Genomic DNA, 19,206 nt, shown 5'->3' with positions numbered 1-19,206 from the left:
ACATTGTCCTCTATCTGTTAGACCTCAAGCAGCTGGGGTCCAGATTTGAAAGAAGATGCCTACAGCAACTGAATATGTCATTTAACATTGTAAGCTTCTCAGAAGGTGTTAAAGGGAGCTGGCATGCAAGCTATGCAAGGGACATAGGGATTCAATCACACACTGTGCAATTTCAGAGAACTGAATTGGAGAGAAAGAAAGAAGTGAAATTTGTGCTCTTATCTAGGAATGGTCCAAAACACTTTGAAGTCAATGGAAAGATTTTCACTGACTTCCAGAGCTCTGGATCAGATCCTGGATAGTCTTACAAAGAATGACAGGGAACTTTCATCTTCAGGAATTCCTTTCAAGGGACATGGCATTAAATGGCTCTAATTAGCTGTCAGGGTCAGTGTATAGATAATGGAATGGAAAATGTTAGGATCTTCATGGCAACTTCAGCTGCTGTCCACTAAGCAACTCAAATCTAGACACCTACACTGAGATGTATACATCTATATTTAACGTCTATATAACAGAGGTCAGACGTGCAAAGAGGAGAAGCATTGAAGTTCATGACAACTGTGGGTGATTAGCAGATGTAAAAATCTGGTCTCTTGCTGAGGTGCCTAAATACAGATTAATCACAGGGATGCATCCAGGAAGAGACCCTGTAATTAACAATGGATACCCATGATTGTTCAAAACCACCTTTGTTCTTATGCAAATGTTGGCAACCAGCTACTCCTCAAGCATCCTTAGTGGCTATACACCAAAGGGCATAGCTACAGTCAAACCAGACAGCTGTTTGGAATTTGAACAAATGACATCTTCCCAACATTTGAATATATCTCGTATAGAGTTCACTTAATCATTTATACACACACATATATATACATACATATATATGTCAGCCTTACCAACTCCCTCATAATTTTTGTAACTTTGCACTGGATTCTTCCAATTTGTCAATAACTGTCTAGTAATAAGGCAACAAGAACCAAACACAACAGGCAGGCTCTCAGCTGGTGTTAATTGGCACAGCTCCACTGACTTCAAAGTCCTCGAAACTTTCAGGTGTGGTCACACCAGGCATGTAGAGAGAGGGTTTATTATCATGTTCTCTGATGTGGTGCCTTTGTGTATGCAGCCCAAAATGCATTGCTGACACATTGCGAACTCATGTCTAATTTACTGTCCGCTCTCAAACTTAGGTCTCTTTCAGCTTACCTACTTCCACAGCTCCCTTGGTGAATAATGTGTTTTAGATAATTTTCCCCATATGTATTATAGATTTTTTATTTTCCAAGTAGGGTTTCATCTTGCCACCCAGTGATCTAGTTTCTGGTTCTCTGACTTCTCCAGTTTCAATCTATTCACATTACTCTGAGGTAGCACCCTTCCATGCTAGCACTGACTGCAGACACAATGAAGTTGAAACTTACCCTTTTTTTCTGTTATGAAAATGCCAGAAAACATCACGATTATTACTCAGTGTGCAACATATTCTGCTCTGGGGAGATATTGATTGTAAGCTCACTTTCAAGTAGTTTTCAGTTTGGCTCTTATTGACAAAACCTTTAAAATTGTGCTACTGAAATCAAAAACCCATGTCTAGAGCTATAATTGAGGTATGATAGACACAGCTCCAGATATAAGACGGGAAAGCAGCTTAGTGCTGTGGTACCTTAGCAGCAAAGCATTCTTAGCACTTCCAAATCTGGCTGCCAGGCCAGTGCCTCCTAAAAGTCAAAAGTACTTGAAAGCTGCTCTAATTCATCTCACTGACCTCAAGCAGGTGGAAGCCAGACACAGTGGGGACGTGGAGAAACGGAAAGGGACATGCCTACATTGGAGACATGGAGAAGGGATAAGACAGGAGGCACTACAGCTGGCTTACATTCAGGGGGCCATGTAAGACACATTTGAAGCTTGGTCTGTGCCAAAGGTCTAGTATCAGACCTGTTCCACATACTGCTCTCCCTCTTTCCATTAGTCTCATACACTCCTGAAATTCATTTTAAAAATTTCCGCCTGACAAAGTCTGCCTACTTTCTCTTCACATGTCCATGGAGTGGATCCTGATGCTGACTTACCCCTTGGCAGGTGAGACTAGACACACAGAATCTGGGCTCAGACAGCACTGGGTTTAGGCAGTCAAATGATGAACATACTGTGGGACCATGAGTAAGAACCTGTAGCAGAAGGCAAGAGCAGACATAATTTTTGCCAGGAGCTCCTCAGACATGGCACACCCCAAACTGCAATGCATGGCCACAACTTCCCTCCCAGTCTGGACCCATACTCCAGTCTAGTGCATGTGGACCATAAAGTCATAGAGGCTGTGGTGCTGAACCACAAATGACTGACATACGGGCCTCATGAGTAAATATTTTTAAAAAGAATAGAAATTAAACATGTGGTACACATACTTTGTTTTTAATAATACTGTAATTGCTTTCCTCATGTTTACCAACATCATCTCTGCTGTTATTAAACATGCATACAGCATAAAAACTACAGTTGCAAATGGAATGAGAACTTGCCTGTCAGGGTAGCATAGCCTACACCTACCCCAGTATCTACCCTGAATAGTAAACAACAAGCAGAGCCAGGTAGTGGAGCTGGTGCTCTGTCACCTCTCTGTTAAATCACTGCAAATGTTCGTGGCACAGCCTTGGCCCAGGCTTTCTCTCAAACAATACCAAAGGATCATTCCCAGCTGGCAATAACGGTGTAGCCATTCTGGTTAGAAGACAACACCTCAAAGAGTGCAAATGATATACACCTCATGACAGATAGATCTATTTGGTTAACCAGCATAAACATATCCTTACTCTTGAAAGCAAATAAAAATAGGATGTGGAAAATAGACAATGGAAATTTTCTGATAAAAAAAGGAAGATTCAGTAGTTATACAGATTCAAACCTGAGTCTTACTAGCCAGCAATGAAATTATGGAATTCTGACATTTGTAAGTGAAATAAAGAGAGTGAAGGAGGAAAAGAGAAGAGGAGAAAGGGCAGGCATAGAAACCTGTAGTGGAAGGCAAGATGAAAGATGTTTTTTGTTTTGTTTTGTTTTGTTTGTTTTTTTTTAATGAAGGGACCACACAGCATATGGTAAGAGTGTCATCTTCCTGAGTGGGGGGAAGTATTGCAAGGGAATGACATGGAAGGCAGAGGCAAGATGAAGGTTTCTAAATACAACAGAAAGGGCAGAAGAGCTGGCAAAGCATGGGGGAGCAATCTGGGAAGGTAAAGCAGAGGAGACTAAGACAGGAAAGGGCTCTATGGCACCTTTATATTGCATGAGGGACCAGATAACAAGTTGTGACTGAACTGCACTTGAAGTTCCTCATCCTGGCTTTTATAGCCATCAGAGATCTAGGCCCTGGGTCAATCTGTTGTCTTTTCACAGTCGATTCCCCTGGTGTTAAGGTGTAGTACTTTGCCCTTTACTGGACTGTGTCTCCCAGTGAGCCCATTTGATATAATAACGTATAAAACTGAAGTCACTAATTCACAGTAAGAGGATCTGCTTTTCCCTATAACCTCATGCAGTTTCTGCTGCTATCTTGATTTGTGGTTCCTCCTACAATGAGAGATGAGAGTTGCTGCTTTCACAATTTTGACTATCAAATTCATAGTCAACCTTCCCCTTTTTAAAATATCACAAGCATCAGCCTCCTTTTCCCAACTCCCATCTCAGGAACACAGTGTGCTCCTAAGGGCTTTTAGGTGCCCAGATACCCAATCCAAGAATTTGTCATGCCATTTTCTCTTCCCCATGCTTTTACCAGATGCTCATGGTAGCTTCTGCTTTTATCATACCCAGAAGTATACTGCCACTCTCCTTGGAACTGAAATTCACTGTGAAAGAAGTCATGACCTGCCAATGCTGTGGACACACCAGGCTGGGATCACAGCTCCTGGGCAGCCAAGACAGCCTGGCACCAATCATTTTGTCCCTCCTCCAGTTTTCTCTTGCCTCCTTCTCCTCCTGATCACTCATTTCTAGTTCTCAGTCCCAGCCCACAGTTCCCATTCAGGCTATCCAACCCTCCATCTTCTGATTCACTCCAGTCAGCCACTTCATGACTGTTCCCTTTCTTCTACTCCAACTTTTATTCTTTCAGAAATTTCCACTTCCTCTCTAGGACACATATTTTGAAGCTGGCTGAGCCCCACAGGTCTCTCACATCAGTCTGCCTTTGTTCTCAGAGGTAGCACTATGTGCTCAACAACACAGGCTATGGTCTTCCATACCTGGCTGCTCTTTGAGATACAATCCACCGATCTCGTCTCCCCCTATTCCTCACCTCTGTTTCCTGCAGTCAACTCCAAAGAGAGCAACTCTGCAAGCATCCTCATTCCTTTGCTCTTCTTTTCTATTCACTCCTTGTTGCATTTTATCATATAGTCACTTCGGTGCTGTTAATGACCTGCCCAGCCTTTAATCTCTTTCATACACATATACATTCATACACAAGCTGCTTATAGTGGTGGGGAACTAGCAAGAATCAACACAAATATGAAGTCCAGTCTCACTAGTCAGAAAGGTCAAAATGACCTTTTTCTGTACATACACCTTATCAAAATCCACAGAGTGGTTCTAAAACCTGATTCCTAACATAAGTCTTGTAGCACAAAGAGCAAAAGCCACATATGTCACAGAAGAAGAACCAGTGAGTTAAAAAAATGCCAACAGGCAAACTTTGAGGGAGACATTTTGTGTAAATATAACGGGCACAATGGACCTGGGAGAGCTTTAAGGAGTGGTTTAACCTGGAGTGTACGAGCAAGCCACACCTCCTGGAATCTAGGAGAGCCTCCAGTAACCTCAGGACTGCTAGCAGTGTAGGACCTAGGGAAAGTGCAGAGGTGTTCACATTTCTCATGTACAGACTTTGAGCCTCGGTATGAATGTCAGCAATGTATTTGTCTGAATCTGCAAAATTCTGCCATGTGGATTCAAAATGTGTCATTATTGTGGGTGGATGGGTAAACTACCTGTAATGATGGGAAACTGCTCTTTAAATAAATTTATTAATAATGCAATTCACACGTATAGACTTCCACTTCTGCTTCTCAACTGCAACAGCAGTTGCATCACTCCACTGCTGCTCATTGACATTCTGCACAAGTATACAAAAATGTTCTGTGAAAATAAATGTAAAACACCACCAGTTAAAGAACCCATAGCTTACTGTAGCTTACCTCTGCTTTCCCAGATCTCAGAGTGCTGGATATCCTAGAACTGCAATATGATAGGCAAAAGACAATTGTTTTAATTGATTCTTATTGGCAGAATCCCCATCTGCAGATTGAAATTCCTGCATAAATGGTAAAACAGATCTTTTGGCAAAGCAGAGAGAAATTGATTTAGCAATTGGGAGCTAAGAAAGAGGGGAAGAAACTTCCTCTTCAGGGAAGAAAACTGGGAAACAAATCTAAAACTACATTAGAAAACTGTTCTCCACAGGTACCAAAACAAAACCCAGTCAGATGTCTCACCTACCTCCTTCCTCTCCCTTCTCCCCTGTTAAGGACAGAGGCAGGTATACTCACAGCAATTAGACTTAAACAAACAAAACAAATTGAAGAGGTCATGAGCGTGTTACCCAAGTGTAAAGAACAGGCCTCTTGCATGAGCATTTAGTGGGTCAGCATGTGAGAATGATGGATGGAGAGTCTGGGGGAAGGGAGACAAGGAAGTGTCCTTGCTGTTGAAGCCCCCATTGAGTTTGATGGGAATATGTGAGCAGGAGACTTGCAAGGAATACGGAGCTGATAATCAAAAACATGACAGGGAAACAGATGTTGCCTGCTTTGGAGACTCTCCTTGCACATTCAACACAATGGAAAGGGCTCAGATAATAAAACAGAGAGGATCCCAGCAAGAAATACAGCGTGCTGACACTTTTATGACCTGAGATGCTTACAAAATACAGAAATGGCGTTTTGTTTGCTTTCCATGCGCAGCTTGATATCACATGCTCAGCTCTCTCTGCTGCCACTCGGAGTCAGGAAGGACGATATATTTTCCTTTCCAGATAAACCTAGTGATTCTAGTCAGGTGCAGAAAGCAAATAAATTACATAAGAAGACTTTTTGTATCTATTAATCAAGAGGCTTGTCATTTTCCAGGCCTTGATCCACATGAAAGAAAGTGAAGAGGGGGAGGGGGATCTAGGAATAAGTAAGGATGTAGAAGGGAGCAAAAAGATGACTCTTACTGGAGCTGCTTGAGGGGTTTCTCATAGCTCGAAGGACCACAGCTTAGACAAACACACTGAAAAACAACTCCCAGCCCACTCCTTTTGGAGCTTTTCTCTGCAAGCCAAGGGGACCTGCTCCAAAAGAAGGAATGCATGAACCAGAAATATTCCATTATGCTTTTGGGGATGTTATTCTCACATTTCCTTTTTCTTTTGAGTGTTAAGAGGAAAATACTCCACTGCTGAAAAAAAGAGAGGTACATTCAACAACTTGTCTTCAAGTATATCCCAACAGGCCGAGTCACAGACTTAGAGGTTCTTTTCCAGTACACAGCTAGATACTTGTGGAGTATAGCAAGGGAGCCATGAAGCAACACAGCTGGTTACTTACATAGATAAAGGAGATAATTTTCACTGTGGAGTGCAATAATTCTCCTATCAAATAGAGATATGATGGACTCAGTAGTTTGCATGAGAAACTGGCTCTATTTCACTCTCTGCAATTGACTTAACATGTAGCATTAAAACAAGACTCAGAATAATCTTATTAAGGTCATATTTACTTCCTTGGATTGCTGTGAATGTAAATAATGAATATTTATGACATTTTTGAAATCTTCCAAGAAAACAAACTAGAAAAGCATAGAATTACTGTATGGAATGACTGAATTATTGCTTCAGACCAAATATGAATCAGAGTAATATCCCACATGGAAAACTGACAGGAAAGTTCTTGAACCAGGAACCTGGTTCATGGCCAAAGAGTAAATCTGTTTCTCTCTGAATCATCTGCCTGAGAAAATCTGTCCACTCGCTGCTTAGATGGGCATATAGTGACAACATGGGCAAAGGAATTTTCTCGCTGAGACCAGTTACAATGGCAAACATTGGCTTAGGGAAGGTGGTCTAAATTCCCTCTACCACCTGTAACAAGAGAATGGCCTTTCCAAGAGGCACTTTTGAACACTGGAGCTTAGACTCTTCTGCATTGCTTCCTGGAGGTGCCTATACAAGGGTGTGTCTCTCTTCTTACTAATTTCTGCACAAAAAATATACAAAGTAAGAGTTAACACTAAAGTTAAAGTATTGTTGTGATTGGAGCAATATTTCTAGTTCTGGTGTACACATTCATGAGAGATGGTAGAAATTGGAAGGGAATCACAAAACAGTTTAATGACTAATATGGTTTAGTGGCGGACTTGTTAGTGTTAGGTCAGAGGCTGGACTCGGTGATCTTGGAGGTCTCTTCCAACCTAGATGACTGTGTGTGATTCTGTGTGTGTGTGTGTGAGATAAGGTCAGGAAAGTCTGCTGTATAGCGAGGAAGGAAGAAAGACAAACCACCAGCTTATCAAAAAGGCACTTGAGAAGGGATTTGATGCTTACCTACAAATACCTATGTGGGGGAGGATATCTGCTAAGAGAAAGCTTTTTAGTTTAGCTAGAAAAGACAGTGTGAGAGTAACAAATTTCAATTAGAAAGAATTTCTAATTAAACAATGAAATTACCTACTGAGAGACATAAGGGATTTTCCATTATAAAAAAGCTTTGCATCAAGACTGAAAAGATTTACAGAGCCTATGCTATAACTCAACCACAGGCTACTAATGTCACTGAAAAATAAATAAATAAATAAATAAAACAAAATAAAAGAAAACAAAACAAAACAAAATGAATAAATAAAATAAAAAAATCTTTTGTTTTATGTCTTTGACCTTAAATTCTCTAGAGGCCTACAGTTTTTTTGCAACACTTCCAATAACCTCTTAGCTTGTTGGCAGTCTCTGTGCTAAGCAATATTATCAGCATATTCAACATTGACCAAAGATGATTCTGTAATTTTTACTCCTACTTTAGCATCTATTATCAGACAAGTCAACTGGAACACTGAAAAGACTGGCTAACAAGCACTTCCCTGGCATATCCCTGTTGAAAGGAAGTCCACGAAACAGTCATTAGGTCTTTCATAATTAACAGCATTGTGATAAAGTTTCTTAACTGGCTACCTTAACTCCACAGACAGAGGATTCATCTCTATGATTTATATTTTGACTTGCTACAGACTGATCTGCAGGCCCTACAGGACAAGGAGGAATGGTTTTAAACTAAAAGAGGGGAGATTTAGATTAGAGATGAGGAGGAAATTCTTCACTCAGAGAGTGGAGAGGCACTAGAACAGGCTGCTCAGAGAGGTTGTGTATGCCCCATCCCTGGAGGTGTTCAAGACCAGGTTGGATGAGGCCCTGAGCAACCTGATCTAGTGGGTGGCATCCCTGCCTATGGCAGGGAAGTTGAAACTAGATGATCTTTAAGGTCCCTTCCAACCCAAGCCATCTCTGATTCTATGATTCTACCAAACTTTCTTCTCGGCTGGGTTTCTTGTATAGATATTTTGCTTGCTTGCTTTTAATTAAAAAGTGGTGCACTCACTTTTATTAGATTTCCTGTTTTGGAGGAATCTTATTACTTAGTTAATAAAGTTCTCCTTCAACATTTTCTTCCGCCTTGGAAAGGTTTTCCTAAAGTACTCACTATAATATAATTTCAAAGTATTTTGAGCTTTAACACATATCCTCCCAGTCCCCTTTCAGTTGGAGTTTGTATTATTTTGCCTGGAGGGGAATTGAGGAATATCTAATTATTGTGTCAGTCTGAGTTTCTGTACCCTTCAAAAGCAGATGAGAGGGCAGCAACAGTGGCGTTTCAGGGCAGGCAGCAGCCAGGCATTCCTCAAAACTCTTCACCACCCAAGTGTGAAGTTGGCCTTGCCAGTGGCATTCTGGCTTGTAGAGTACAACTAGGTTATGTAGCCTGTGTCAAAGAGTTTCATCCAATGTGGAGAACAAAGATACTCCTTTCCCCCAACACTTTAGAAATGCTCTGGAGATCTCTATGGCATGGAGCATCCCCGTTCTTCATTCATTTAATTTCTGGTAGGTCTTGAAGTGCTCTTTTCAAAATAACAAATAAACCCACTCTGCAGGACTCAGCAAGGCCCTCAATCTACAAATATCTGTCTTTCTAGTTACTCCAGCTCCTCACTCAATTTTGCTTCCATTTTCTCTGTAGATCCCTGTTATTCTAAATATTTGTAAATTACCTACAGGGTGCTGGGATAGGAAGATGTATGTTTTGCAGACAAAAAAAAAATAATTTCATAAAACGTGAATAATTTAGAGATGAGATATGTGATGGGATAGCATCACCATGTGCATTTGTCAGTACGGTAAGCATCAGCTTTCAGGACTGACCACACATACTGGGGACTCCTGTTTTAGAGTGCATTGTATCACCACTGTTGATTATTAGGGGTTTGCAACAGAAGATGTCATTGAGGGTGGTTACACGTGATCACCTTCTGTTCCCATTTCATTATCTGGTTGGCCTTAAAAGGACCGTCACACATCTGTAGTGCGTGAGTGATAGGCTGGGAAATGCCAGTTCAGCTGTGTGTATTTAACATGGGTGGAAATTCTGCTGCAAAATGAGGCCCAGATGACAAGTCTGTGAGAACTCATGGATAATTATCAGGCATCAGGGCTGTGGGTGCTGTGTCCTGCTGAGCCCACACAGCTCTTCAAGCTCAGATACTGATGCAACCACCTGACACAGGCAAGTTATATCTCAGAATATAAACTCTGTGGGGACAATCCCCCACATTGTAGGGATGTCCACCACACTGGACATAGCTGTTTATACCATGCTTTCCTTCCTTTCATTTATTTTATACAGTGTGTACCCAAAATATTTCTCTTTACACCAGTTCTGATACTCACCCTTTCCATATTCTCAAAGGCTTGACAAAGTCATGTACTGGAAAATTCACCATGGCCCTAAGTTAGTTGCTTCAGTAGTTAACGAACTCCACAGGCATGCACATGCTTTACATCTAGTCTCAATTTGACCAGACTGAGCTTTCAAACATTGCATTTTTTGTGCCTTTGTTACCGAAATTAAAGAGCTGTAACCTGCCATGTAACATACAGCTCAAGGTATGCTCTTTATTGTTTTTTAAAAGCTTGATGGAATTGTTGTGGCTCGATTTTTAAACTAATCCCTCAGAAGGTTTAGTATCTCCACTATATATCTAGAGGTTGATACCTTATCTAAAAAGACCAGGGCTGACATAGAAATTTCTATAGAAGTCTCATTTTGCTAGAGGAAATGTTCATAATTTGAAATGTGATTGTCCTAGTGCAGCTGTGGCTGTCAGACACATCATGAACTGTATAGAAGTCTCTGTTCCAAAGAGGACTAGCTGTCAATATTATTGCTGACTCTGTAATTGTTTTGGCTAACACATGTAGGCCCAGCACTAAGAAATCTTAAACTTTTTTGGTGTTCTTTTTCCTTGGTTTTGTAGCCAATATAAGTGACATCTTTTTCACCATAATTTCACAGAAGTGTAATCAGCCTGTTTTAGCAGTAAATAGACTCATCAAATCCCATTAGCCATAAACCAATGAAAAGCAGAAAAGCATAAGAGTCCCAGAAAAAGGATGCAACTTATACATCCAACAGACAGAATTTACATGCTTCCACCCACCTCATTATCACATGTATTCCCAGATCAACATTTTTCCCCTTCGAGGGAGGCTAGTCATGCCTGTACCCAGGTCCTCTGCCAGACAGTTATGTGGGCTGAGGGAAACTGTATTTGACTCATTCTGATCTGCTTCTAGGTTATGAAAACAACTTCTGTCTGATGTTTTGGATATCTTTCAGAAAAATACTCCAACCTTTTAGAATGACATTACACCTTTATAGCAAGACTTCAGCTGGTGTGCTGTCCACCACAGAACTGTAGAAAGCTATATTTGGAAAGGAACCTCAAGTGTCCCCATAATATTTCATATGAAATTCTGTGATGTAGTCTTCTTTGCAATGTGATATGATCCTTACAAGTTTTTAACAGGGAAGAGTTTTCCAGAAAAAGGCAGACAAATGCAAAAAGCAATCAAGTGACTTAACACTGAACGATGAGAATTTCAGGGTAAGATAAATATGATATACATTCTTGTCCATGAAAATAGCCATTGAAACTACTTACCTAAGCAACTCTCCATCAGTTGAGATGTTTGAAACAAAAAGCGAATGTATTTTTAAAAGGTAATTTAAAGATAAATCAGAAGATACTGTTCTGTTGATGGAACAACCAAATGCAATTGCTCGGCGTATCTTATGGAAAAGCCTAGACTACAGTATTGTAGTGGTTCCTCTGGGCTTTAAGATCTCTGGAAACATCATCAATGCCTTGTGTTTACAGGAGTTCAGTCTTTGTTTTACCTCTTCTGGTTTTAATAGGCTGATTTTCGGCATTTAGCCACATGTAGCCTCTTAATGTCTAGAAGTGTCCGTGTTGAGCAGTCTCCTTCCTTCTGTATAAAGGGCGTCATCAATGGAAAAATTTGTTCTTTTGAAAAAATACTGATCCAGACAGAGAACAAAATATGGTTCTATTTAGCCCACTGAGACGATGACATTTTCCTCTCAGATAGTTTTCTCAGTAAGTGATGTTTCAACATCCTCTGACAGAAGAAGGAAAACAAACTTTCAGAAAACTTGCCTCTCACCAGCTGGCAGTTCCCCACTGAAAACTAGGTTGCAAAGCTCACTGTGGCTTCCTTGAGCTACAAAAGAAATGGTAGATGAGTGACTGAGGCCATGTGTGTTTTATGTTCAGAAAACATCCCTCTTCTAGCATTGGAGATGTGACAAATGGATGTTTGGTGGGGGAGGGATCTTTTTTATGTCTGAATGGTTTAGACATTAAAAACCAAAAGGTATTGTTTGGGCAATGTAGCCAGCAGTACCAGTGAAATCAAAGTGTGGTCACTGTAAATGACAATCAAGAAGGGCTTCTTCTCAGCAAGATCTATACTTTTTAGATTAATGTGGGCTCTTGAGCTTTCCTGACAAGCTGATGAGAGGCCTATACCCCAAGTATTCAGCATCTTATTCCCTATCTTGTCCTGCTTTACATCTATTCTCATGTGAAACAGGTTATCACTCGTATCTGACTGTATTTGACACGGTTGGCTTTACATCCCAGCTGCAAGGTAGCAATGGATAGTCCTCCACAATCTGAAGAGCTTTCACAAAAAATAAAACTATTCTTATTTCTTCTCACCCACCATCTCCCTATTAATTTTTCCACCTAAAGATTCAAATAGTAAACATGTAAGAGAAATAGCTTTGCTGACTGGGTGAGAAAAATGACATCAAGATTATATTCTGTTTCTGTTAATGTATACAGCTTATCTAAATAGTTTGCAATTACCCCAACTTACACCTCTGGGAAGCTGGAGCTAAGGTTGCATACATTGCCTGTAATTTAGGAACTTGATAAAAATACAGATAATGTTGCTTATAATGAATCTGAATTGTAAGATATGGGAGGTAAGATTACAGTTAAAGATATGCTGGAGAGGACAGAAATGTAGAACTAACAGGGAATGCAGTTCTCTAGGGTATGTCTTTGAATATTGTGTATCTATGCGGGAGATCACAGCACCTGTTAAATTTAATACATATTAAATCCTGTCATATCTTATATATCTGGGCAAATATAGCATACCTGCATATTTTGCTGGCAGCTTACAACTCCCAGATTTCAGTTTATGTTACAGAAAGTATGTATTCAATTCCCAATGAAAAGCTGATTTAAAGGAAACCATTGGGGATTGTAAGAATATTAAATAGTTTTAATACCTTCAATATACGGAATGGGTAATTTAAGTGGGAAGCTGGGAATCTTTGTTTCTTATGTGAAACACTAAAGTCAAGATTTTGCCATAGATACAAAAGTTGGAAGAAAGTTTCAGGTTGTGTAAATGTCCACATGTCCAGGGTGGGTGCTTAAGATGTTCTTAAATCACGTATGATGTACACTGCTGGCTCATCTTGTCAATATACAGACTCCAAATGTAGTTTTTTTTTCTTTATTTTACATGGAAGATGTATGGCAAGACAAAAGCAAACTAAAGGTTGTTGAAATCTTGAACTTTCTGGGGTTTTACATTTTTAAGTTACCTCACTAATTTCCCCATTAAGTCTACTTTTTTTAAATTCTAGTCTTTCACCATTATTTTTCACTTTTCAGATATGAATAGTATTTTTCTTAGTTTTAATTTAACATTATTTCCTGCAACGCTGCCTTTTCTAGGGACAAATTTTCACATGCTTCTGTACTCAAATTCATCTTGTGCAAAAAGCCAGCACAAAGCCCATTTCAAATAAAGATCTGTGTTGGCCACTGACTTCATATTCTGCCCTAACAGTCACACTGTTCTCCTAGCAGACCGCCTCACATTGCCCATCACTGCCAACCTATCTGTCATAAAAAAATCATGTAAGCTTTGCTGTTTGAGAAGGAAAGCTACACAGACTTTTAAACATGTCATAGTTAGCTTGAAAGGGCTTCTTCAGGCTCATAAAAAATCAGCAACCAAATCTCATACAGCATCTCTATTTTTTTTCAACTTAGCTAATAAACTTTCACCAAACTAGTCAAAAGCATCAGTCATCAATGTATTTGTGTAAATAATTAATGTATTTCCCCCCCAAAAAACATCATGTGGGGTTAATCAAAATAATTCATAAATTCACACTGAATTTAGCAAGTCTACAGAGATTTTTTTGGGAGGAGAGGACTCTTCTCCCACACCCCTTATTTTCTCAATAATGTATTTCTATTCACTGAAGTCTGGAGAAGTGGGCAAACACAGCCCAGCAACTTCTGAAGGGTTGGACAGGCTCTCCTCCCACAGAAAGACATCTATATCAAAGGGCAACTGGGATGCACGGGTTAGCTGGGAAAGAAAGGTGTGGAGCAGTGACAAATCAGAAGCCATGGAGGTGGGACAGGATAATTTACATACAAAGCCAATTGCATGTTGGCTTGATGCAGCTGGCCTCCACATGGATAAGACACAGTGGTAAAAACAGGCGCAGGTCATGGAGAGGACCAACGTCCAGATTGAGCCTGGGGTGCACCAGGAAATTCACTCTTCTGACCCAAATTTGAAGTGAAGCTCCAGGTTGTCTTTGTGCCTCATTCACGTACTGGCCCAGCATACAAGACTACAAGAGCTGAACACAAAGCAGCTTCTCATCCATCTAAAGAGCTAAGCTCTTTCCCTGCCCCCTAACCCTCTGTTTCTGCAATTGAATGGGTAATTACACAGGAGATTGTCCTTCGATGTGCATCACAGCACCAACTGGCGGTCTTCCATCAGGCAGGGAATGGACCAACCAAAAAGTATTGCCCCTTTTGCTGATTTTACTCTGTAGGCCCCTAGAAGAACCTGAATACCTAGAGTCTACAGAGAAAACCCATGGTCTTGGCAGATCTGGAATTTTCCAGCCCATGTTGTTTTTGAGTCATAAAAAGCCAAAAAAAGTATATTAAAAAAATAGTTAAAAGAATGCTTCATTTTCTATATAAATCCAAGAATGCCTCATCCAACTTGCCTCAGATTTTCCAGAAAACGTCTGCTCTGACATGAGATCATATATATGAAATATAAGAGACTGGTTTGGCAAAGCTGGGAGAGAAGACAAATTGAATTGTATTTTGAAAAAGAGAATTAGGGTCTCACCTTTGAACTGATTATCAACTATTTAGGCAAGTCTTGCCATTCATGACATTTTTATCATTAGCAATGATAACAGGAGTAGCTGTCACTGGAAACTACTTTGCACTGGCAAAGAGATAATAAAGCATGTAGGAGGAGGCCGAAACAAAAGGAAAATAGAGATGTTTGGGGAGACAATAAAGAAGGAAATGCAAAAACTTGTGAGGAAGCTATGTGCAAGGAAGAGCAGACATGGAGCTCAAGGGACTACACAGTGTAGCAGGATATTAAGGAGCATAGGGGACTGCAAATTGAAGAACGAAGAGATCTTGAAAGAGACTAGGGAGGTGAAGATTCCCCTGACAACTCAACAAAAAAAAAAATTGTTTTCTGATAAAGGATAGAATACCTAGAGTCTTCTCAAATCAGAGAGAAGGGAAAGACAGTTCATGCCATTGCTGGCATTATATATATAAATGTGTATATGCATATATATGTATGTATATATAAAAGCAGGTGGGCTAATCACTTGAGTGGGCTTGAATATCCATTTCCCAACATTTGTACTACAGGACAGCTCCAATTCACCACTACCCAACTTGCTGTCAGTTCCTTCTATCACTGCTTTCCCAGAATGTACCCACGCAGACACTGTTGAAGAGTAAAGTGGACACAAAAATGTAATTTGTAAGCCATGTTCTCAACATACCTTAGCAGCAGCTTACATTGCGCCTAATATGCATCATGATACCTGGGCTGTACAAAGTCAGGTAAGATCATCCGATTTTTCTTTCAGCATTCTGAAGGTCACCATCTTCAAGAAATGAAACACTTCAAAATAAAATACATAATGAGGCACCTAGTAATAATCTGCGACAAAATAATTCTGAGATAGAAACCCCACAACTCCTTTCTTAAACTCCTTTGAATGTCTCAGGATGATAGCTTTTATGACTTCTTGTCATGATTTCATTTTTCCTTTGCAAGGAAAAAAAACTCTGTTACTCTTGGAAAGACAAGGGAGGGAACCTGAGGTGTCATGCAACTCACTGCCAGAAACACATATGAACTACTTGGCAAGAAGAAAACGATTGGCTCTGCCTGTCAGCCGCATGTGTTTCCTGGTCTTTCTTCTCTGTAGTGTTACCACATGTCACAAAGTAAGTTACAAAGCATTAACAGTAATTGTAGGCTTCCCACCCAAACAAAAACATAGAAAACAACTCTGCAATTAAGTATTTGTAACTAATTACGAACCCTGAAGATGGCTCATTGCACCTTCAATTCATGAAAATTTTTGACTTTTGCATTTTTTTGGCATAGGGGAGGGGAGGAGATTTGGTTTATTTTTTTTTCTCTAATCACTCTGTCTTTTGAGGGGAGAGCCAGGATTACGGGCATTTAGGTGATGTCATGTGCTAGACAGCATCCATATGGAGAACATGAAATGGAAGTTTTTTACCTAGTTCCTGGCAAACCTGAGGCAGATCCCACGTGACTGGAACTAGAAAGCAGTGCTCCACGGAGATGCAACAGGCACAATCCCCATCCTTCAAAATATGCAAAAACTGGCACAAACTGTGCAATTGATCTGTGGGCAGACTTTTCATCCTAGCACACTGAAGGAAATCTGTTTTAGCCCTCTTTTCCTCTAAGGGTTGGCATCCAGTGAAGGACTATATTGTCTGAAAGGCAAGAGAACATAGGACTGTAATGAACCTCCAGAGTCACCAAAGCAGGCAATCACATCATGTAATCCTTTTAACACACTTCTCAGACCCATCTTAAAGTTTGTTCAGCTTCCAGTTTCCATTATTCCTACTGATGCTTTTCCTCACTCTTCCAATTCACAGCACACATTTGCTAAGAGCCATCTGTTCTCGTGCCAGGATGGTCACTCAGCTTATTGTTCTTCTCCACCCTAAGCCACTTGGCCCTGAATTATGTATAGAGAACATCAGTATCTTCTTCCTGGTCTTCTCTTGGCTGAGTTAAAAGGAGACAAATTGGCTTGGTCTCTACATGTAAGACAAGCTTCCTATTCACAACCACTCCAGCAGGCCTCCACTGCAATTGTATTTTCAGTTTATCCTTTGCCAGACATGAACTGTGTTCTCACTGAGCTCTCCTGCAATGATATTAAAAGTCAACCTCTGCTAGAAATATTTCAATACACTGTAGGATCATATTCATTTTCTCCATGGTTGTATCACACTGGCTACTCACACCCAGTCTGCAATCACGTAAAAATCTCCAGTTCTTATCTTGTTCTGAATAACCTTACCCTCCCATTTCTATGCATCAATATCCAAGACGATCCCTTTTTCCTGTGTGAACTGTGACCCTTTCTGCAGTGGGGATGTCCCCAGGTCTGTGCCACTAGCAAGAGCTGTCAGTGCTTTCTCACTTTTTGTACATTACTGAAACCATTAGATGAGAGCCGTCCCTACCCCATATGCACCTCCCATACTGCTCCTTTTTCTGAGATAGCTTGTATTGGGAATCACGAAATTTTGGGTACATCATGGAAAGATGTCCAGCCAGAGATCCTCACTCCCAAGAGAGATCAGGAACTCAAACTACAGAAGCTGTAATGAAATACAGAAGCTTATTTTAATAATTAAATATGGTTCAAAAAAAATAAAACAGAAGAAAATATAGTTCAGGGATGCTGAAATGTGTTTTAGCTGAACATGTCAAAAAACCTACATTTCTGGGTAAAGCCTTTCAAAATCCAAAACCTCCACTTGCAGAAAAATGGATACTCAAACCATTTGACATGCTAATTTTAAGGCTATTAAAAAAAAAAAAAAAAAAAAAAGCGTTACCTAGATATTTATTTCCATTCATTACTAAAATTCAAAATGAAGGTCACTTTGGGATCAGCCACATGAGACTCTTGCGAGTCAACTGTAAGACAAATGTTAATATATTTATACACTGAATGACATAGCTGACAGTTTGCATAGTTATCATTTAATGAACAACAACAAGATAAAAAGAAAAACAACAGTAAAATGTAGGCTAGATTGCAAGATTGCTAATTGAGCAAAATTCTCCCTATCAATACTATGGATTTTGTAACAAGGAACAGTATGTGTTTGTAGTAAATCTGAATTATAATGGATATTTCAAGGCCAGGACATACCCCAGAAGAGAGGAATACCTTTCTGGCACCATAATGTTCTCCAGTCAACAGGCTCTTTTTATGTAAAAATCAGTCTTTTGCTATCTAAGTACTTATCCCATCTGTAAAGACACTCCACTTCAGTATGGTACCATTTCATTGTAGAAACAGAAAATATTCAGATAGCTGTTCCTGAAGAAAATCTCCTTACACACTCAGAAGCACACTGCTGCCACCACTTTCACCCAGCAAAGAAAACTGCCAAAGGCACACCTGAAAAGGCAGAAGATGATACTTCCCAGTGTTGTAAACAAGAGCAAACAGTTTTATGGCTTCACGTGCAAGGCAGGGAAGATGCATTTATTTGAACACGTACCTGCGATGTCACATTCTGTCCCTGCTTGGGATTATAGTCTCATTCTCTGTCAAAGCAGTTGAACTTTTAACTTGCTGGAGGAAATAGAGAAAATGTCTGGACCTGTAGCTTAGATGAGGTTCAGGCTGAGTGTCTGTTAACAAGTCTCCTACATTCTCTGTGTGCAATTTCACAATTTCTGCAACAGCAGAATCCATGCTATCAGTCTCCTTCCCTGGGGTTTGAGTACCAACTTTGTGATTTGAAGAACCAGTTCTGGCCCACACATGTAAAACTATCCAAACCACCTCTCTCCTCTCCTCTTCCTCTCCACCCCTCTTTCTTACTCTAGTATGTAAAACTCATGGAATTAAGCAGTTCACTCATATATTTGCCTGTGTTCTCATGTGGCATTCCCCACTACTAGGCATTCCCCTACTGTTAATCTGATTACCTCACTCTGGGTGGGAATCAGCTGTGATTTCATCTTGAATTCAAAACAAAAAACTACTACATGAAACCATGGACACATGGGAGAAAAATTCTGTAAATGTGTTTTGTTAGTTTAAAAAAATGTCAGGGTTTTTAATCAAACCTTTCCAAAATGACTTTGCAGAATAATCATGCCTTGCAAAATACATCAGACTAGCTTCTGCAAAATAAAAGCCATACTTCTGTCAAATGAGCAGGTTGGCTTTTTTTTTTCCCATGTTTTGCTTTCTCTTTGGTAAACTATGTCAAAGTGAAAATGCTGTATAAATTATAGGCATGATCTATGACGCAGAACAATATTTATAACATGCCTTTAAAGTTAAGTAATGCTGAGAACAGAAATGCAATTAAAGTGGAGAGGAGAGGAGAGGAAGTTCTGCACTCTGCAGAGCATGCTGTCTCATCCCTTAAACAATGCAGCATGATGGAAACCCATAAATGTTTCTGCAGAGGTAA

The 19,206-nt window shown here is 40.0% G+C and overlaps 1 protein-coding gene and 1 long non-coding RNA gene across 4 annotated transcripts in view; both read right to left on the bottom strand.

Annotated features, from left to right (window-relative positions):
- Positions 1-11,788, bottom strand: part of HAO2 (hydroxyacid oxidase 2) — a 48,933-nt gene extending 37,145 nt beyond the window's left edge. For 2 of the 3 annotated variants that reach the window (XR_010834376.1, XM_067004246.1), the window contains exon 1: positions 2,076-2,174. The gene's annotated coding sequence lies outside the window, so the exon portion shown is untranslated. Of the gene's footprint in view, positions 1-2,075; positions 2,175-11,250 lie in introns of those variants that run through there. The other variant, XM_067004249.1, reaches the window with a different exon arrangement.
- Positions 11,789-15,160: 3,372 nt separating this feature from the next.
- On the bottom strand, positions 15,161-18,968 carry LOC136791778 (uncharacterized). Its single transcript, XR_010834396.1, has 3 exons — positions 17,605-18,968; positions 17,227-17,364; positions 15,161-16,461 (listed from the first exon to the last, which is right to left on the bottom strand). It is a non-coding gene; the product is annotated as an uncharacterized lncRNA (long non-coding RNA).
- Between the last annotated feature and the right edge of the window lie 238 nt (positions 18,969-19,206).

The sequence above is a fragment of the Anser cygnoides genome, chromosome 1, assembly GCF_040182565.1.
Source record: "Anser cygnoides isolate HZ-2024a breed goose chromosome 1, Taihu_goose_T2T_genome, whole genome shotgun sequence".
NCBI lineage: Eukaryota > Metazoa > Chordata > Aves > Anseriformes > Anatidae > Anser > Anser cygnoides.
Note: the sequence above shows the minus strand (reverse complement) of the source record. Positions and strands in the feature narration are given on the sequence as shown.